This window comes from Oncorhynchus keta, unplaced genomic scaffold (assembly GCF_023373465.1).
Source record: "Oncorhynchus keta strain PuntledgeMale-10-30-2019 unplaced genomic scaffold, Oket_V2 Un_contig_17880_pilon_pilon, whole genome shotgun sequence".
Lineage (NCBI taxonomy): Eukaryota > Metazoa > Chordata > Actinopteri > Salmoniformes > Salmonidae > Oncorhynchus > Oncorhynchus keta.
In genome coordinates, this window is record NW_026280629.1 from 10,028 (window position 1) to 27,500 (window position 17,473).

General features: G+C 46.9%; 2 long non-coding RNA genes and 1 pseudogene across 7 annotated transcripts in view; 2 read left to right on the plus strand and 1 right to left on the minus strand.

Annotated features, from left to right (window-relative positions):
• Positions 1 to 838: 838 nt before the first annotated feature.
• LOC118383254 (ADP-ribosylation factor-binding protein GGA3-like) overlaps positions 839 to 17,473 on the minus strand; it is a 34,678-nt pseudogene continuing 18,043 nt past the window's right edge. Inside the window, exons 10-17 of the transcript XR_008104540.1 lie at positions 12,733 to 12,855; positions 8,295 to 8,560; positions 8,053 to 8,114; positions 7,443 to 7,564; positions 7,203 to 7,360; positions 6,656 to 6,824; positions 2,120 to 2,230; positions 839 to 1,499 (exon numbers count right to left, since the gene is read on the minus strand). The product of XR_008104540.1 is annotated as an ADP-ribosylation factor-binding protein GGA3-like (transcript). The remainder of the gene's footprint in view (positions 1,500 to 2,119; positions 2,231 to 6,655; positions 6,825 to 7,202; positions 7,361 to 7,442; positions 7,565 to 8,052; positions 8,115 to 8,294; positions 8,561 to 12,732; positions 12,856 to 17,473) is intronic.
• On the plus strand, positions 8,569 to 9,574 carry LOC127919924 (uncharacterized). 2 transcript variants are annotated; one of them, XR_008104541.1, is made up of 3 exons: positions 8,569 to 8,692; positions 8,841 to 8,943; positions 9,002 to 9,574. It is a non-coding gene; the product is annotated as an uncharacterized LOC127919924 (long non-coding RNA). The 2 variants fall into 2 exon arrangements; XR_008104542.1 differs by having other exon boundaries at positions 9,047 to 9,574.
• Positions 12,921 to 15,094, plus strand: LOC127919925 (uncharacterized). 4 transcript variants are annotated; one of them, XR_008104544.1, is made up of 3 exons: positions 12,921 to 13,049; positions 13,093 to 13,608; positions 13,781 to 15,094. It is a non-coding gene; the product is annotated as an uncharacterized LOC127919925 (long non-coding RNA). The 4 variants fall into 4 exon arrangements; XR_008104543.1 differs by having other exon boundaries at positions 13,093 to 13,565; positions 13,652 to 15,094; XR_008104545.1 differs by having other exon boundaries at positions 13,093 to 13,565; positions 13,695 to 15,094.

Sequence of the window (17,473 nt, forward strand, 5' to 3'; positions counted from 1 at the left end):
AGGAACTGGGATAGGGACCAGATTACAGGTTCTAATCTTGTGGACTAGGAACTGGGATAGGGACCAGAAGGTTACAGGTTCTAATCTTGTGGACTAGGAACTGGGATAGGGACCAGATTACAGGTTCTAATCTTGTGGACTAGGAACTGGGATAGGGACCAGAAGGTTACAGGTTCTAATCTTGTGGACTAGGCACTGGGATAGGGACCAGAAGGTTACAGGTTCTAATCTTGTGGACTAGGAACTGGGATAGGGACCAGAAGGTTACAGGTTCTAATCTTGTGGACTAGGCACTGGGATAGGGACCAGAATGTTACAGGTTCTAATCTTGTGGACTAGGCACTGGGATAGGGACCAGAAGGTTACAGGTTCTAATCTTGTGGACTAGGAACTGGGATAGGGACCAGAAGGTTACAGGTTCTAATCTTGTGGACTAGGAACTGGGATAGGGACCAGATTACAGGTTCTAATCTTGTGGACTAGGAACTGGGATAGGGACCAGAAGGTTACAGGTTCTAATCTTGTGGACTAGGAACTGGGATAGGGACCAGATTACAGGTTCTAATCTTGTGGACTAGGAACTGGGATAGGGACCAGAAGGTTACAGGTTCTAATCTTGTGGACTAGGCACTGGGATAGGGACCAGAAGGTTACAGGTTCTAATCTTGTGGACTTGGAACTGGGATAGGGACCAGAAGGTTACAGGTTCTAATCTTGTGGACTAGGCACTGGGATAGGGACCAGAAGGTTACAGGTTCTAATCTTGTGGACTAGGAACTGGGATAGGGACCAGAAGGTTACAGGTTCTAATCCTGAATGACCACAGAAGACTTCCAGATAAGAACAGCATTCTATGTTTTATTGATCACAGATTTCAGAGTGTCGTATCTGAGGCATCAATCAATCAATCAGACGATGAACAAAAACACAACAAGCAGCTCACACAGGAGCCAGGTGAACAACAGGTCAGTAGCAGAGGCAACTGGTTCACCTGGTCTAGTTTGGTATAAAAAGGTGGAGAAACGTAACCCAGGTGGGTCATTTGGCACCGAGTTGAAAGCCGGGTCAATCAGACAAACACGAGAACACACAAATGGACACACCCACACCTAACACTAGACTGGTGTCCCAGAGCCTACTTCAAATACTACATAAATATCCGTTTTAAGAACCTCCAAGGATGACCGCATATCAAAAGTAAATACACACGCATCACAGATCACATGACCAACTACATGACATCATGGCGGTCAAGGCAGCAATCGCAGAGGGTTCCACATGCTGCAGAACCTTTCTCTATCAGGTACCAGAATATTTCTCTGTCAGGTTCTAGAATGTCTCTCTCTCTCAGGTTCTAGAATTCCATGCAGGGTTTTCTCAGATCAGAGGCCCATCCAGGAGACCCAGTCAGGGAAGTCCTCCACCTCTCCCATCTCACTGAGGCTCTGCTCTCCATCACCGTGGACCAGGGTCAGCTTGTAGCGCAGACGTACCTTACGCTGGAGGGAGATAACACACAAACCATCACCATTCTAATAAAACACACCTTATGCTGGGAGGGAGATAACACACAAACCATCACCATTCTAATAAAACACACCTTATGCTGGGAGGGAGATAACACACAAACCATCACCATTCTAATAAAACACACCTTACGCTGGAGGGAGATAACACACAAACCATCACCATTCTATCAAACACACTGACGCGAGAGGGAGATAACACACAAACCATCACCATTCTATAAAACACACTGACGCTAGAGGGAGATAACACACAAACCATCACCATTCCATCAAACACACTGACGCTAGAGGGAGATAACAGACGCTGGAGGGAGATAACACACAAACCATCACCATTCCATCAAAGGCACATTGTCAACAAGCCACGGCACTTGACATTAACAATGAATAAACTCTTGAGATCCGCATCCGCAGCTTTAACCCTCAATACGAACGTCAGGGAGACTGCCTTTAAAAGACACATTGTTGACAGTGAAGTTCACTTGTTGTTGTTGATGATGAGCCTTTATGAATGAATGCCGGCCAAGTCACGGGTCTGACGGTAACAAGACAATGTGTTTCCAGCGCGTCAGGTTGAGCAGTAGACTCACCCTGTGTGGGTTGGAGAGGAGCAGTATCTGTGAGAGGGCAGCAGGGGGCAGCAGAGGGTTGTAGGAGGGGAGGTCATTCCCTGAAGACGACTGGAGCTTCACTGTCATGGTCTGGAGGACAGACAGGGAGATCAGTCGGCTGGCCAGTGAGCCAGCCAGTCATTCAGCCAGCCAGTCATTCAGTCAACCAGCCAGTCATTCAGTCAACCAGACAGTCATTCAGTAAGATCAATGACTCAATCAATGAATCAATCAGTCCATCAAATCAATCAGTCCAGGGTTCCCACACTTTCTTAATTAAACATCAAATTCAAGGACTTTAAGGACTTTCCAGGCCCAATTCCCTCAAATTCAAGGACTTTCCAGGCCCAATTCCCTCAAATTCAAGGACATTCCAGGCCCAATTCCCTCAAATTCAAGGACTTCCCAGGCCCAATTCCCTCAAATTCAAGGACTTTCCAGGCCCAATTCCCTCAAATTCAAGGACTTTCCAGGCCCAATTCCCTCAAATTCAAGGCCTTTTCAAGGACTTCCCAGGCCCAATTCCCTCAAATTCAAGGACTTTCCAGGCCCAATTCCCTCAAATTCAAGGACTTTCCAGGCCCAATTCCCTCAAATTCAAGGACTTTCCAGGCCCAATTCCCTCAAATTGAAGGACTTTCCAGGCCCAATTCCCTCAAATTCAAGGACATTCCAGGCCCAATTCCCTCAAATTCAAGGACTTACCAGGCCCAATTCCCTCAAATTCAAGGACATTCCAGGCCCAATTCCCTCAAATTCAAGGACATTCCAGGCCCAATTCCCTCAAATTCAAGGACTTTCCAGGCCCAATTCCCTCAAATTCAAGGACATTCCAGGCCCAATTCCCTCAAATTCAAGGACTTACCAGGCCCAATTCCCTCAAATTCAAGGACATTCCAGGCCCAATTCCCTCAAATTCAAGGACATTCCAGGCCCAATTCCCTCAAATTCAAGTACTTTCCAGGCCCAATTCCCTCAAATTCAAGGACTTTCCAGGCCCAATTCCCTCAAATTCAAGGACTTTCCAGGCCCAATTCCCTCAAATTCAAGGACATTCCAGGCCCAATTCCCTCAAATTCACGGACTTTCCAGGCCCAATTCCCTCAAATTCAAGGACTTTCCAGGCCCAATTCCCTCAAATTCAAGGACTTTCCAGGCCCAATTCCCTCAAATTCAAGGACTTTCCAGGCCCAATTCCCTCAAATTCAAGGACTTTCCAGGCCCAATTCCCTCAAATTCAAGGACTTTCCAGGCCCAATTCCCTCAAATTCAAGGACTTTCCAGGCCCAATTCCCTCAAATTCAAGGACTTTCCAGGCCCAATTCCCTCAAATTCAAGGACATTCCAGGCCCAATTCCCTCAAATTCAAGGACTTTCCAGGCCCAATTCCCTCAAATTCAAGGACATTCCAGGCCCAATTCCCTCAAATTCAAGGACTTCCAGGCCCAATTCCCTCAAATTCAAGGACATTCCAGGCCCAATTCCCTCAAATTCAAGGACATTCCAGGCCCAATTCCTTCAAATTCAAGGACATTCCAGGCCCAATTCCCTCAAATTCAAGGACATTCCAGGCCCAATTCCCTCAAATTCAAGGACATTCCAGGCCCAATTCCCTCAAATTCAAGGACATTCCAGGCCCAATTCCCTCAAATTCAAGGACATTCCAGGCCCAATTCCCTCAAATTCAAGGACATTCCAGGCCCAATTCCCTCAAATTCAAGGACATTCCAGGCCCAATTCCCTCAAATTCAAGGACATTCCAGGCCCAATTCCCTCAAATTCAAGGACATTCCAGGCCCAATTCCCTCAAATTCAAGGACATTCCAGGCCCAATTCCCTCAAATTCAAGGACATTCCAGGCCCAATTCCCTCAAATTCAAGGACTTTCCAGGCCCAATTCCCTCAAATTCAAGGACATTCCAGGCCCAATTCCCTCAAATTCAAGGACATCCCAGGCCCAATTCCCTCAAATTCAAGGACATTCCAGGCCCAATTCCCTCAAATTCAAGGACTTTCCAGGCCCAATTCCCTCAAATTCAAGGACATTCCAGGCCCAATTCCCTCAAATTCAAGGACTTTCCAGGCCCAATTCCCTCAAATTCAAGGACTTTCCAGGCCCAATTCCCTCAAATTCAAGGACTTTCCAGGCCCAATTCCCTCAAATTCAAGGACTTTCCAGGCCCAATTCCCTCAAATTCAAGGACATTCCAGGCCCAATTCCCTCAAATTCAAGGACTTTCCAGGCCCAATTCCCTCAAATTCAAGGACATTCCAGGCCCAATTTCCAGGCCCTCAAATTCAAGGACATTCCAGGCCCAATTCCCTCAAATTCAAGGACATTCCAGGCCCAATTCCTTCAAATTCAAGGACTTTCCAGGCCCAATTCCCTCAAATTCAAGGACTTACCAGGCCCAATTCCATCAAAATCAAGGACTTTCCAGGCCCAATTCCCTCAAATTCAAGGACATTCCAGGCCCAATTCCCTCAAATTCAAGGACATTCCAGGCCCAATTCCCTCAAATTCAAGGACATTCCAGGCCCAATTCCTTCAAATTCAAGGACATTCCAGGCCCAATTCCCTCAAATTCAAGGACATTCCAGGCCCAATTCCCTCAAATTCAAGGACATTCCAGGCCCAATTCCTCAAATTCAAGGACATTCCAGGCCCAATTCCCTCTCAAGGAAAGGCCCAATTCCCTCAAATTCAAGGACTTTCCAGGCCCAATTCCCTCAAATTCAAGGACATTCCAGGCCCAATTCCCTCAAATTCAAGGACATTCCAGGCCCAATTCCCTCAAACTCAAGGACATTCCAGGCCCAATTCCCTCAAACTCAAGGACTTTCCAGGCCCAATTCCCTCAAACTCAAGGACTTTCCAGGCCCAATTCCCTCAAATTCATTCCAGGCCCAACTCAAACTCAAGGACCAGGCCCAATTCCCTCAAACTCAAGGACATTCAAATTCCCTCAAACTCAAGGACATTCCAGGCCCAATTCCCTCAAATTCAAGGACATTCCAGGCCCAATTCCCTCAAACTCAAGGACATTCCAGGCCCAATTCCCTCAAACTCAAGGACATTCCAGGCCCAATTCCCTCAAATTCAAGGACATTCCAGGCCCAATTCCCTCAAATTCAAGGACTTTCCAGGCCCAATTCCCTCAAATTCAAGGACTTTCCAGGCCCAATTCCTCAAATTCCAGGCCCAATTCCCTCAAACTCAAGGACATTCCAGGCCCAATTCCTCAAACTCAAGGACATTCCAGGCCCAATTCCCTCAAACTCAAGGACTTTCCAGGCCCAATTCCCTCAAACTCAAGGACTTTCCAGGCCCAATTCCCTCAAATTCAAGGACATTCCAGGCCCAATTCCCTCAAACTCAAGGACATTCCAGGCCCAATTCCCTCAAACTCAAGGACTTTCCAGGCCCAATTCCCTCAAATTCAACATTCCAGGCCCAATTCCCTCAAATTCAAGGACATTCCAGGCCCAATTCCCTCAAATTCAAGGACTTTCCAGGCCCAATTCCCTCAAATTCAAGGACATTCCAGGCCCAATTCCCTCAAACTCAAGGACATTCCAGGCCCAATTCCCTCAAACTCAAGGACATTCCAGGCCCAATTCCCTCAAACTCAAGGACTTTCCAGGCCCAATTCCCTCAAACTCAAACTTTCCAGGCCCAATTCCCTCAAACTCAAGGACTTTCCAGGCCCAATTCCCTCAAATTCAAGGACATTCCAGGCCCAATTCCCTCAAACTCAAGGACATTCCAGGCCCAATTCCCTCAAACTCAAGGACTTTCCAGGCCCAATTCCCTCAAATTCAACATTCCAGGCCCAATTCCCTCAAATTCAAGGACATTCCAGGCCCAATTCCCTCAAATTCAAGGACTTTCCAGGCCCAATTCCCTCAAATTCAAGGACATTCCAGGCCCAATTCAAGGCCCCGAACTCTGAGAGTCAGTCATTCAATCAGTCAACCAGTCATTGATGGAGTGAGTCCATGCAACTTATTTTTACATGTTAATAAGCACATTTTTACTTCTGAAGTTATTTTGGCTTGCTGCCTCAACTAAGGGGTTGAATACTTATTGACTCAAGACATTGGCAGCTTTTGATTTGTAATTCATTTGTAAACATTTCTGAAAGCATAATTCCACTTGGACATTATGAGATGTTTTATGTAGGCCGGTGAGCAGTGGAGTCAATCACCACCTTCCGGAGACACCTGAAACCCCACCTCTTTAAGGAATACCTAGGATAGGATAAAGTAATCCTTCTCACCCCCCCCCCCCCTTAAAAGATTTAGATGCACTATTGTAAAGTGGCTGTTCCACTGGATGTCATAAGGTGAATGCACCAATTTGTAAGTCGCTCTGGATAAGAGCGTCTGCTAAATGACTTAAATGTAAATGTAATGGAAACAAAGGATTCATTAGACGAGGAGAGAGATTGTTTAAAGTTAGAGAATGTAGGGGTTTAAAAATGTCTTGTCCATATTTGGGCGTTTGTCTGTTACCTTGGGAACGGCAGCCTGAAACAGGATGTCTTTAACAGGAAGTGCGGAGGTGTTCACCGTGGAGACGATAACCACAGCAACGTTAGGGTGTCCCGGGGCGGGTCTCTGGCAAAATGGAGGGAAACATGGACGCCATTCTGGTCGTACACTGTGATTGGCTCCAATCGACCTATCGGAGACATTCAGGAAATGAACACCTCAGACGTGCCAACAGAGAACAGATGACTTGAAATAGAAAAGACCAGAGGTATCCATTAACATGAATGACTACAGACAACTGTAGTGACAACACTAACTCTAGTGTGCATCCAAAATGGCTCCTTATATAGTGCACCCATAGGGCTCTGGTCAAGAGAAGTGCACTATAAAGGAATTAGGATGCAATTTGGGACACACACCTATTCTGTGTATTACTGTGTTTAAAAGATCTTAAGAAAAGGACAAAAACTAGGGCTGTGTTCCAAATGGTTCCCCTTTATCAGTTAGCCCTGGTTAAAAACAGTGCACTCTATAGGGAATAGGGTGCCATTTTAGGACACAACCTTACTTGGTTTAATGGATTCCAGCGGGACGTGGATCTCTGCTAGGGATTCTGGGAGATTGAAACTCTCTGATTTCTCTGGAGATCCTGACTCTGTCATTGGCTGACTCTGTGAGTTTGATGGTGATCCTGACATCACAATTGGACGATTCTGAAGGCACGCCCTGACAGGAAGAAGAAAAGATTGAATCGTCACGGTAACTATGTCTCTCGCTCTCTTTCTCAATTCATCCATCCATCCCTCACCAGTCTGTTCCATTTGATGAGCCACTGCCGCAACCCCGGGCCACCAGTGGGTGGACTCTCCCTCCACACCCCCACGTGGTCAGGGAATGGTCTCTCCCTGTGTTCTCCTCTCCTCCTCTCATCTGAAATAAAGGGGGGTGGAGAATAGGCATCTGTGTTGAAGAGGAACAAATCAGTGTACCCCTTGTTGTGAACCCCTTGGGCCCTGGTCAAAAGTAGTGCACTATGTAGGGAATAGGGTGCCATTCTGGTCAAAAGTAGTGCACTATGTAGGGAATAGGGTGCCATTCTGGTCAAAAGTAGTGCACTATGTAGGGAATAGGGTGCCATTCTGGTAAAAAGTAGTGTACTATGTAGGGAATAGTGAGCCATTCTGGTCAAAAGTAGTGCACTATGTAGGGAATAGTGAGCCATTCTGGTCAAAAGTAGTGCACTATGTAGGGAATAGGGTGCCATTCTGGTCAAAAGTAGTGCATTATGTAGGGAATAGGGTGCCATTCTGGTCAAAAGTAGTGCATTATGTAGGGAATAGGGTGCCATTCTGGTCAAAAGTAGTGCACTATGTAGGGAATAGGGAGCCATTTAGGGCGCATCCAGAGGTAACTGGTACCTGGAGTAGTTCATGGTAGTACGTGCTGCTCTGGCTTTGAGACGATGCTGGTTTATCCAGCCCTGAATAAAGACACAGAACCACATCACGAACACACGTCAACACAAACACCACTACAGTCCAGATACAGGAAGTGAATTCTGTTCCACAACACATCTGGATCATGATGACATCACAGCAGAAACATCCACATCAAAAGGAGGAGGGGGGGGTGTTCTAAAGAAACAGGAACCTGTACGAACCTGTCACGTCCAGATCGATTAGAGATAGGGGAGTACTGCTGAGCCGTTGACGGGAGAGAGGAGAGGAGGGAGGGGAGGAAGAGGAGGGAGGAGGGGTGCCAAGCCGAGGCTGGGGGTAGAGGAGGGGGACAGGAAGGAGGAGACGTGGTGGGGAGGTGAGCCGGAGGAAGACATGTCTTTAGAAGGTGGTCTATGTGTCTGTGGAGAGTCCAGGGCTGACAGGTCTATGAGATGGTAACTCTTTATCTCTCTGGGGCTGCTGGGATCTGGGGATGGAGACTATATGAAAATACAACCACTGAGATTCACACTGAAACAACATGGCCTCTATGATGTCACACTACAACACACAGGTAGGTTCTCTGTCCTAGGGATAGAGACAACACTAGAACACACAGGTAGGTTCTCTGTCCTAGGGATAGAGACAACACTAGAACAAACATGTAGGTTCTCTGTCCTAGGGATAGAGACAACACTAGAACAGAATACTAGAACACACAGGTAGGTACTCTGTCCTAGGGATAGAGACAACACTAGAACACACAGGTAGGTTCTCTGTCCTAGGGATAGAGACAACACTAGAACACACAGGTAGGTTCTCTGTCCTAGGGATAGAGACAACACTAGAACAGAACACTAGAACACACAGGTAGGTACTCTGTCCTAGGGATAGACACAACACTAGAACAGAACACTAGAACACACAGGTAGGTTCTCTGTCCTAGGAATAGAGACAACACTAGAACACACAGGTAGGTACTCTGTCCTAGGGATAGAGACAACACTAGAACAGAACACTAGAACACACAGGTAGGTACTCTGTCCTAGGGATAGAGACAACACTAGAACAGAACACTAGAACACACAGGTAGGTTCTCTGTCCTAGGAATAGAGACAACACTAGAACACACAGGTAGGTTCTCTGTCCTAGGGATAGAGACAACACTAGAACACACAGGTAGGTTCTCTGTCCTAGGGATAGAGACAACACTAGAACAGAACACTAGAACACACAGGTAGGTACTCTGTCCTAGGAATAGAGACAACACTAGAACAGAACACTAGAACACACAGGTAGGTACTCTGTCCTAGGAATAGAGACAACACTAGAACAGAACACTAGAACACACAGGTAGGTACTCTGTTCTAGGGATAGAGACAACACTAGAACACACAGGTAGGTACTCTGTCCTAGGGATAGAGACAACACTAGAACAGAACACTAGAACACACAGGTAGGTACTCTGTCCTAGGGATAGAGACAACACTAGAACAGAACACAGAACACTAGAACACACAGGTAGGTTCTCTGTCCTAGGGATAGAGACAACACTAGAAGAGAACACTAGAACACACAGGTAGGTTCTCTGTCCTAGGGATAGAGACAACACTAGAACAGAACACAGAACACTAGAACACACAGGTAGGTACTCTGTCCTAGAGATAGAGACAACACTAGAACAGAACACAGAACACTAGAACACACAGGTAGGTTCTCTGTCCTAGGAATAGAGACAACACTAGAACACACAGGTAGGTTCTCTGTCAAGTAGTAGACCTGTACACCCTGTTAGTAGACCTGTACACCCTGTTAGTAGACCTGTACACCCTGTCAGTAGACCTGTACACCCTGTCAGTAGACCTGTACACCCTGTCAGTAGACCTGTACACCCTGTCAGTAGACCTGTACACCCTGTCAGTAGACCTGTACACCCTGTCAGTAGACCTGTACACCCTGTCAGTAGACCTGTACACCCTGTTAGTAGACCTGTACACCCTGTTAGTAGACCTGTACACCCTGTTAGTAGACCTGTACACCCTGTTAGTAGACCTGTACACCCTGTTAGTAGACCTGTACACCCTGTCAGTAGACCTGTACACCCTGTCAGTAGACCTGTACACCCTGTTAGTAGACCTGTACACCCTGTCAGTAGACCTGTACACCCTGTCAGTAGACCTGTACACCCTGTCAGTAGACCTGTACACCCTGTTAGTAGACCTGTACACCCTGTCAGTAGACCTGTACACCCTGTCAGTAGACCTGTACACCCTGTCAGTAGACCTGTACACCCTGTCAGTAGACCTGTACACCCTGTTAGTAGACCTGTACACCCTGTTAGTAGACCTGTACACCCTGTTAGTAGACCTGTACACCCTGTTAGTAGACCTGTACACCCTGTTAGTAGACCTGTACACCCTGTTAGTAGACCTGTACACCCTGTTAGTAGACCTGTTCACCCTGTTAGTAGACCTGTACACCCTGTTAGTAGACCTGTACACCCTGTTAGTAGACCTGTACACCCTGTTAGTAGACCTGTACACCCTGTTAGTAGACCTGTTCACCCTGTTAGTAGACCTGTACACCCTGTTAGTAGACCTGTACACCCTGTTAGTAGACCTGTACACCCTGTTAGTAGACCTGTACACCCTGTTAGTAGACCTGTACACCCTGTTAGTAGACCTGTTCAGCCTGTTAGTAGACCTGTACACCCTGTTAGTAGACCTGTACACCCTGTTAGTAGACCTGTACACCCTGTTAGTAGACCTGTACACCCTGTTAGTAGACCTGTACACCCTGTTAGTAGACCTGTACACCCTGTTAGTAGACCTGTACACCCTGTTAGTAGACCTGTACACCCTGTTAGTAGACCTGTACACCCTGTTAGTAGACCTGTACACCCTGTTAGTAGACCTGTACACCCTGTCAGTAGACCTGTACACCCTGTCAGTAGACCTGTACACCCTGTTAGTAGACCTGTACACCCTGTTAGTAGACCTGTACACCCTGTTAGTAGACCTGTTCAGCCTGTTAGTAGACCTGTACACCCTGTTAGTAGACCTGTACACCCTGTTAGTAGACCTGTACACCCTGTTAGTAGACCTGTACACCCTGTCAGTAGACCTGTACACCCTGTCAGTAGACCTGTACACCCTGTTAGTAGACCTGTACACCCTGTCAGTAGACCTGTACACCCTGTCAGTAGACCTGTACACCCTGTTAGTAGACCTGTACACCCTGTCAGTAGACCTGTACACCCTGTCAGTAGACCTGTACACCCTGTTAGTAGACCTGTACACCCTGTTAGTAGACCTGTACACCCTGTCAGTAGACCTGTACACCCTGTCAGTAGACCTGTACACCCTGTTAGTAGACCTGTACACCCTGTTAGTAGACCTGTACACCCTGTTAGTAGACCTGTACACCCTGTTAGTAGACCTGTTCACCCTGTTAGTAGACCTGTACACCCTGTTAGTAGACCTGTACACCCTGTTAGTAGACCTGTACACCCTGTTAGTAGACCTGTTCAGCCTGTTAGTAGACCTGTACACCCTGTTAGTAGACCTGTACACCCTGTTAGTAGACCTGTACACCCTGTTAGTAGACCTGTTCACCCTGTTAGTAGACCTGTACACCCTGTTAGTAGACCTGTACACCCTGTTAGTAGACCTGTACACCCTGTTAGTAGACCTGTACACCCTGTTAGTAGACCTGTACACCCTGTTAGTAGACCTGTACACCCTGTCAGTAGACCTGTACACCCTGTTAGTAGACCTGTACACCCTGTTAGTAGACCTGTACACCCTGTTAGTAGACCTGTACACCCTGTCAGTAGACCTGTACACCCTGTTAGTAGACCTGTACACCCTGTTAGTAGACCTGTACACCCTGTTAGTAGACCTGTACACCCTGTTAGTAGACCTGTACACCCTGTCAGTAGACCTGTACACCCTGTTAGTAGACCTGTTCAGCCTGTTAGTAGACCTGTTCACCCTGTTAGTAGACCTGTTCACCCTGTTAGTAGACCTGTTCACCCTGTTAGTAGACCTGTACACCCTGTTAGTAGACCTGTACACCCTGTCAGTAGACCTGTACACCCTGTCAGTAGACCTGTACACCCTGTTAGTAGACCTGTACACCCTGTTAGTAGACCTGTACACCCTGTTAGTAGACCTGTACACCCTGTTAGTAGACCTGTACACCCTGTTAGTAGACCTGTACACCCTGTTAGTAGACCTGTACACCCTGTCAGTAGACCTGTACACCCTGTTAGTAGACCTGTACACCCTGTTAGTAGACCTGTACACCCTGTCAGTAGACCTGTACACCCTGTTAGTAGACCTGTTCAGCCTGTTAGTAGACCTGTACACCCTGTTAGTAGACCTGTACACCCTGTTAGTAGACCTGTACACCCTGTCAGTAGACCTGTACACCCTGTTAGTAGACCTGTACACCCTGTTAGTAGACCTGTACCTGTTAGTAGACCTGTTCACCCTGTTAGTAGACCTGTACCTGTTAGTAGACCTGTTCACCCTGTTAGTAGACCTGTACCTGTTAGTAGACCTGTACACCCTGTTAGTAGACCTGTACACCCTGTTAGTAGACCTGTACACCCTGTTAGTAGACCATGTACGAGTAGTGTAGAGAGGACAGATGTACCGTTGTTTATGGAGGGCTCTCCACCTCCTCCTCCTCTCATCCTGCTGCTCTCTCTCCCCCCCATCATGTCTTTATACATGTTGACCACCAGGGTCAGCTCATCGTTGGCCCTCAGGATCTGAGCTGGAATGGAAGGAACACAACATGGAAGACAAGAATGAACAGAACATAAAATACTAGGGCAGCAGGTAGTCTAGCTAGCAGTTAGAGCATTGGGTCAGTAACCAGCAGGTAGTCTAGCTAGCAGTTAGAGCATTGGGTCAGTAACCAGCAGGTAGTCTAGCTAGCAGTTAGAGCATTGGGTCAGTAACCAGCAGGTAGCCTAGCTAGCAGTTAGAGCATTGGGTCAGTAACCAGCAGGTAGTCTAGCTAGCAGTTAGAGCATTGGGTCAGTAACCAGCAGGTAGCCTAGCTAGCAGTTAGAGCATTGGGTCAGTAACCAGCAGGTAGCCTAGCTAGCAGTTAGAGCATTGGGTCAGTAACCAGCAGGTAGCCTAGCTAGCAGTTAGAGCATTGGGTCAGTAACCAGCAGGTAGCCTAGCTAGCAGTTAGAGCATTGGGTCAGTAACCAGCAGGTAGCCTAGCTAGCAGTTAGAGCATTGGGTCAGTAACCAGCAGGTAGCCTAGCTAGCAGTTAGAGCATTGGGTCAGTAACCAGCAGGTAGTCTAGCTAGCAGTTAGAGCATTGGGTCAGTAACCAGCAGGTAGCCTAGCTAGCAGTTAGAGCATTGGGTCAGTAACCAGCAGGTAGCCTAGCTAGCAGTTAGAGCATTGGGTCAGTAACCAGCAGGTAGCCTAGCTAGCAGTTAGAGCATTGGGTCAGTAACCAGCAGGTAGCCTAGCTAGCAGTTAGAGCATTGGGTCAGTAACCAGCAGGTAGTCTAGCTAGCAGTTAGAGCATTGGGTCAGTAACCAGCAGGTAGTCTAGCTAGCAGTTAGAGCATTGGGTCAGTAACCAGCAGGTAGTCTAGCTAGCAGTTAGAGCATTGGGTCAGTAACCAGCAGGTAGTCTAGCTAGCAGTTAGAGCATTGGGTCAGTAACCAGCAGGTAGCCTAGCTAGCAGTTAGAGCATTGGGTCAGTAACCAGCAGGTAGTCTAGCTAGCAGTTAGAGCATTGGGTCAGTAACCAGCAGGTAGTCTAGCTAGCAGTTACATCATTGGGTCAGTAACCAGTAGGTAGCCTAGCTAGCAGTTAGAGCATTGGATCAGTAACCTAGCTAGCAGTAAGCGCATTGGGTCAGTCGTCTAGCTAGCAGTTAGAGCATTGGGTCAGTAGCCTAGCTAGCAGTTAGAGCATTGGGTCAGTAACCTAGCTAGCAGTTAGAGCATTGGGTCAGTAACCTAGCTAGCAGTTAGAGCATTGGGTCAGTAGTCTAGCTAGCAGTTAGAGCATTGGGTCAGTAACCTAGCTAGCAGTTAGAGCATTGGGTCAGTAGTCTAGCTAGCAGTTAGAGCATTGGGTCAGTAGTCTAGCTAGCAGTTAGAGCATTGGGTCAGTAGTCTAGCTAGCAGTTAGAGCATTGGGTCAGTAACCTAGCTAGCAGTTAGAGCATTGGGTCAGTAACCTAGCTAGCAGTTAGAGCATTGGGTCAGTAGCCTAGCTAGCAGTTAGAGCATTGGGTCAGTAACCAGCAGGTAGCCTAGCTAGCAGTTAGAGCATTGGGTCAGTAGCCCAGCTAGCAGTTAGAGCATTGGGTCAGTAGCCCAGCTAGCAGTTAGAGCATTGGGTCAGTAGCCTAGCTAACAGACATAGCATTGGGTCAGTAGTCTAGCTAGCAGTTAGAGCATTGGGTCAGTAGTCTTGCTAGCAGTTAGAGCATTGGGTCAGTAGTCTAGCTAGCAGTTAGAGCATTGGGTCAGTAGCCTGGCTAGCAGTTAGAGCATTGGGTCAGTAGCCTGGCTAGCAGTTAGAGCATTGGGTCAGTAGCCTAGCTAGCAGTTAGAGCATTGGATCAGTAGCCTAGCTAGCAGTTAGAGCATTGGGTCAGTAGCCTGGCTAACAGATTAGACTCTTAGATAGTTCATTATGGATCTGGGAAACATAATGACAAGAACAAAATAGTACATTTATAGGAGGGACATGACCTGACGTGAAGAGGAGAAGAGAAGTTACTGACCTAGAACATATTAAATCTCCACCCGCTACAGCCAGAAGACTGGCCTCCCCCCAGAGCCTGGTTCCTCTCTACCTGGTACAGCCAGAAGACTGGCCTCCCCCCAGAGCCTGGTTCCTCTCTACCTGGTACAGCCAGAAGACTGGCCACCCCCCAGAGCCTGGTTCCTCTCTACCTGGTACAGCCAGAAGACTGGCCACCCCCCAGAGCCTGGTTCCTCTCTACCTGGTACAGCCAGAAGACTGGCCTCCCCAGAGCCTGGTTCCTCTCTACCTGGTACAGCCAGAAGACTGGCCATCCCCCAGAGCCTGGTTCCTCTCTACCTGGTACAGCCAGAAGACTGGCCACCCCCAGAGCCTGGTTCCTCTCTACCTGGTACATCCAGAAGACTGGCCACCCCCCAGAGCCTGGTTACTCTCTACCTGGTACATCCAGAAGACTGGCCTCCCCCCAGAGCCTGGTTCCTCTCTACCTGGTACAGCCAGAAGACTGGCCACTCCCCAGAGCCTGGTTCCTCTCTACCTGGTACAGCCAGAAGACTGGCCTCCCCCCAGAGCCTGGTTCCTCTCTACCTGGTACAGCCAGAAGACTGGCCATCCCCCAGAGCCTGGTTCCTCTCTACCTGGTACAGCCAGAAGACTGGCCTCCCCCAGAGCCTGGTTCCTCTCTACCTGGTACAGCCAGAAGACTGGCCATCCCCCAGAGCCTGGTTCCTCTCTACCCGGTACAGCCAGAAGACTGGCCTCCCCCCAGAGCCTGGTTCCTCTCTACCTGGTACAGCCAGAAGACTGGCCTCCCCCAGAGCCTGGTTCCTCTCTACCTGGTACAGCCAGAAGACTGGCCACTCCCCAGAGCCTGGTTCCTCTCTACCTGGTACAGCCAGAAGACTGGCCACTCCCCAGAGCCTGGTTCCTCTCTAGGTTCCTTCCTAGGTTCTGGCCTTTCTAGGGAGTTTTTCCAGGCTACAGCATTGCTTACTCTTTGGGGTTTCATGGCAGAGTTTCTGTGAAGAACTTTGTGACAACTGCTGATGTAAAAATGTCTTTATAAAATATCTCTGACCAATTAAATGATAAGACAGAACGCTCCGGCACTCAGAATAGTAATGGTGATTATTGATTCAGAGTTTTACTGAGGAATCATCTTTGCTAATAGGACACGTTTAGTTGTGTGAATAGATCCCAGATTATCTGAATACAAAGAGACTAAATGATCAACGTAGATCCGGATACATAGAGACTAAATGATCAACGTAGATCTGGATACATAGAGACTAAATGATCAACGTAGATCTGGATACATAGAGACTAAATGATCAACGTAGATCTGAATACATAGACTAAATGATCAACGTAGATCTGGATACATAGAGACTAAATGATCAACGTAGATCCGGATACATAGAGACTAAATGATCAACGTAGATCTGGATACATAGAGACTAAATGATCAACGTAGATCTGGATACACAGAGACTAAATGATCAACGTAGATCTGGATACATAGAGACTAAATGATCAACGTAGATCTGGATACATAGAGACTAAATGATCAACGTAGATCTGGATACATAGAGACTAAATGATCAACGTAGATCTGAATACATAGAGACTAAATGATCAACGTAGATCTGGATACATAGAGACTAAATGATCAACGTAGATCCGGATACATAGAGACTAAATGATCAACGTAGATCTGGATACATAGAGACTAAATGATCAACGTAGATCCGGATACATAGAGACTAAATGATCAACGTAGATCTGGATACATAGAGACTAAATGATCAACGTAGATCCGGATACATAGAGACTAAATGATCAACGAAGATCTGGATACATAGAGACTAAATGATCAACGTAGATCCGGATACATAGAGACTAAATGATCAACGTAGATCTGGATACATAGAGACTAAATGATCAACATAGATCTGGATACATAGAGACTAAATTATCAACGTAGATCCGGATACAGAGAGACTAAATGATCAACGTAGATCTGGATACATAGACTAAATGATCAACGTAGATCTGGATACAGACTAAATGATCAACGTAGATCCGGATACATAGAGACTAAATTATCCATGTAGATCTGGATACATAGAGACTAAATGATCAACGTAGATCCGGATACATAGAGACTAAATGATCAACGTAGATCTGGATACATAGAGACTAAATGACCAACATAGATCTGGATACATAGAGACTAAATTATCAACGTAGATCCGGATACAGAGAGACTAAATGATCAACGTAGATCTGGATACATAGACTAAATGATCAACGTAGATCTGGATACAGACTAAATGATCAACGTAGATCCGGATACATAGAGACTAAATGATCAATGTAGATCTGGATACATAGAGACTAAATGATCAACGTAGATCCGGATACATATAGACTAAATGATCAACGTAGATCTGAATACATAGACTAAATGATGAACGTAGATCTGGATACAGACTAAATGACCGACATAGATCTGGATACATAGAGACTAAATGATCGACGTAGATCTGGATACATAGAGACTAAATGATCAACGTAGATCTGGATACATAGACTAAATGATCGACGTAGATCTGGATACATAGAGACTAAATGACCAACGT